The sequence below is a fragment of the Danio rerio genome, chromosome 4, assembly GCF_049306965.1.
Source record: "Danio rerio strain Tuebingen ecotype United States chromosome 4, GRCz12tu, whole genome shotgun sequence".
Classification (NCBI taxonomy): domain Eukaryota; kingdom Metazoa; phylum Chordata; class Actinopteri; order Cypriniformes; family Danionidae; genus Danio; species Danio rerio.
This window is the reverse complement of record NC_133179.1, coordinates 46160083-46164167: the sequence shown is the minus strand read 5'-3', so window position 1 is coordinate 46164167 and position 4085 is coordinate 46160083. Positions and strand designations below refer to the sequence as shown.

General features: G+C 34.2%; 1 long non-coding RNA gene across 1 annotated transcript; it reads right to left on the bottom strand.

Moving 5' to 3' along the window:
* Window positions 1-454: 454 nt before the first annotated feature.
* On the bottom strand, window positions 455-3738 carry LOC141381720 (uncharacterized). Its single transcript, XR_012402349.1, has 3 exons — window positions 3676-3738; window positions 2846-2971; window positions 455-1878 (listed from the first exon to the last, which is right to left on the bottom strand). It is a non-coding gene; the product is annotated as an uncharacterized lncRNA (long non-coding RNA).
* Between the last annotated feature and the right edge of the window lie 347 nt (window positions 3739-4085).

Below are 4085 nucleotides of genomic sequence, written 5' to 3'. Positions count from 1 at the left end.
AAAGTCCATAAATATAGCAAACAAATTTTTACTAATAAAAATACACGACAAAAATACACAACTTAGCCTGTGTATCAATTTATTTAATACACACCTCATTATTACATTTATTCTAAATATACAGCAACATTTACAGCATACAGTTCATCAAAACCATGCAGGTTACTATACATGCTGTACACTCAAATACAGAAAAAGGCATACAATTAAAGAGTCACTTTTTAATTAGGTTTCATGAATTAAAGTTAGTTAATGTTTACTAACATGAACAAAGAACAAATACTTGTACAGCATTTATTAATCATTTAATTAATTGAAATATGTCCCGATGCTATTAAAATCAAAATGTATGCTTGTTAACATTAATGCACTGAGCTGACATGAACTGTACTTTCTTTATATGAAAGATGCTTCATTGTTCTTTGTTCATGTTAGTAAATACATTAACACTTACTAATACAACCTTTTTGTAAAGTGGTACCGTCTTCAGAAAGACAGATGCTAACTAAATTAAACTAAGTAACTAAACTACGCTTCAACCATCACAGTCTCCAAAATACAATTCCGTTTACAAAGTTTACAAAATACCCATTTTTAAAGTGGCTGCAGTAAAAAAAATAAAATAAAAAACATCACTCACAACTAAGAATCACAAGTGAAATACATTACATCTGTTTGAGGTTTTATAGGTTGAGAGAAACACTTGAGGTAAAAGATGGCACTGGGGACAAAGAATCAAGTGTAAAACACTAAAACATCTATATCAGTTTAGCAGTTAAATACACATTTATTTCTCAAACACCAGGTGAGTTTCCAACAAAATCAATAATGAGGTTTGCTATTCCAACTCATTGTGAATGAATGGCTTCACATTCACAATAGTGAAAACTCATGCTATAATCTAAACCTGACATTACTCCTTCACTTTGCAGGTCTGCATGCTAAATATTTAGTAGTTTTTTTTGTTTTGTTTTTTTTGCATAAAGTACATCTATTGTGTTTAGCATTACTGCAGCAAAACTGAGCACCTGTGACAGTGGAACATGTAGACAAATATTTCAGTAAATCATCAAGAAAATGTGTAGAATATATGGTTTGATTCTCTCTCACAAACACAACAGTAAAAGCAATTTGTTATTCCATTATTACTAGTATCATAAAAATTGCATGTTCACATGGGTCTTATAATAATGGCTCACATTTGTGAATGTAGGACCACTATTTCACTATTACATGTCACATTAAGTGTTCATATAGGTTCTGTTATTAATTACTTGTGTCATCCCAGAGACCTGTTAATCTTCAGAACACAAACTAAAATATTTTAGATTAAACGCTCCTCATCCTCTACAGACAGCAATGGTCCCAAGATGGTCATCGTCAAGATAAGGCACAAAACACATTGTCAAAACGTTCCATGTGACTTCAGTGATTTCAACTGTGAACATAACAAGCTCCAACAACACTTTAGTGAGGCAAAACAAAACAGTAAATACAAATATGTTTGCATATATCTCTCCCGCATCAGATCAGCGTGTGTGTTTACTACGAGCAGTATGCACACACCATGACCTGTTGTGGCAAAGGCAAACAAGTTATTTTTACAGTACTTACTGTGATTTAACCTTTATGACAAATGTACTGGACCTGTTACACATATATCACTATCTTTTATGAACACAAATTTCACTGTAACGGATGCTGTTGTTTTGCTCCAGTTATACCTTTAGAGAACACCGTACTAGTCAGACATCCATACAAAAGCAGAGAGTTTGGTCTTGTGTAGCAGAACTGCAATAGATGTCTGTCTGTCTAGGCTGACACTGGTTTAGGCCATCAGTATGTCCTTGATGCCCTCAAATGGAGCTTCCAGAAAACCTGCAATAAATGAAATACGAGGTTACAACTAAGTTGGTATCTGCTATTATACAAAGTGAAATTCAAATATTTATTTTTTATTGAATCCAAATTTGTCTTATAATAATCGCCACACTCAATAATTTTGACTCATCCATCTGAATATTCCTAACTAAGAGAAGTGAAGAATTAGGTGTGATATCGTCAGGAAGCCCTTCACCACCACCGGTGCCAGCATTTTCCAGAATTCAAATTTCAGATTCTCGAAAAAATTTCTTTTTTTTTTTTTTTTTTTAACAAAGGCTGCAGTAAAGAACCATGAAACATTCAACACATATAATAATTACAAGTTGTTGTAAACCATTACATGTACTGTAAAAGCTGTTTAAAGCTTTTTAGACATATGGTTGAGAAAAACTCTAGAAGGAGTAGCACTTCTGCAAAACTCTGCATGTAGGACAGAAAATTAAAGCGATAGTTTAAAATTTGTATTCTGTCGTCATTTACTGACCACGTTGAACACAAAAGAAGATATTTTGAAGAAAGCTGCAAATCTATAACCATTGAATTCTATAGTATTTTTTTTCTACTATGGAGGTCAATGTTTACAGGTTTTTAGTTTTTTTTTCAGAATAGCCTCTTTTGTGTTCAACAAAATAAACTCATAATGGTTTTAAACCATTTGGGGAGTAAAATGTGAGTAAATTTTCATTCTTGAGTGAACTATCCCTTTCAGTTGGGAAACACCAGAATTCTTAAGTAGACCCTTTTCGCAAGACAGATGATGCATTTCATTTCTCATCTTAATCCTCAAGTTTTTAATATTTAGATTTATTTAAATAGCATGTTTATTTATTTGTTTTAATGACATTTAATAAAAACAACTTCTCAATGACATCACATGTACTGGACCTGCTACACATGTATCACTATTTTTATAAATACAAATTTCACTGTAACGGGTGCTGTTGTTTTGCTCCAGTAATACCTTTAGAGAACACAGTAGTAGTCAGACATCCATACAAAAACCTTGGCGTGGAGTAGCAGAACTGCAGTCTGTCCAGGCTGACACAGGTTTAGGCTATCTGCATGTTCTTGATGCCCTCAACTGGACCTTCCAGAAAACCCAGAAAGTTAAAACCCATTACACCTCTTATTTGCTACTATTCAAAGTGTAATTTAAACATTAATTTCTCACTAAATACATATTTGTTCCCCAATACTGTCACATAGTAACATCACAACATGATTTCACAATAATAATATCAATATAACAATATAATATCACAACATAGCCTAACAATCAATAAACAAACAGATTAGAAAGAGAATATCACCAACCAAAGCACCAAGAAGATTTAACAGATAGGCTAGCTTAGTTAAAGGTAAAGTAAACTTACATGGGCAAAGCCTTTTCCAATCAATGCTGTGCAAGTTAGTGCGTCTCTGGAGTAAGTTACATGTCTAAAAGCAAAAACAACAACAACAGTGAAACGAAAGCAGTTCACTTTGTAATAATAACACTAATAATACAGCGTATAAAAATGATATTGTTTTATAACGTTGCTCAGTAACTTTAAACTGCGTTTGGAGTTTATCGCTTTGAATTTGCCATAAAAACGCTCATTTAGACTAACGTTACACATGTGACATTACCTCGAGGTTAGCTGCGTCACCGGAGCGCAAACTAAACCAAACTGGAAAGTTTTAAATGCTTCAAAATTCGAAACACTACACTAAGTCACATTTAAGATACACTGTGTGTAAAACAAAATCGGGGGGTAAATAAAACATTAAAGCATCTAAAAACACGCTTACCTCTGAATTCTGCTGCACTGCAGGTCAGGTGTTCGTAATTAAGTGAAGTGAAGCGCTGCGCGTGGCCGCGTGCGCCGAGTCCTCCGATACCATGGTAACCAAACATGTTGAATATTGGGTGAAGCCATGACGTTAATTCAACATACAGATCATGATAAAAAAAAATGTCAACGTTGATTTGTACAAGGATTTCTGTAACTTTTTTCAACCATTTATCATTCAACATTGTTTCAACATTAAAGCAACAACTGACGTATTTTCAGGGCCGGATTAACCAATGGGCCTTATGGGCACAGGCCCAGGGGCCCGTGCGCACTAGGGGCCCCTGCGAGGGGGGAGAAAAAAAGACAATTTCGGAGTGTCTTTTTAGGCTAATTGCAAATAGCGCATCCAGTTGGACTAAGCTATTC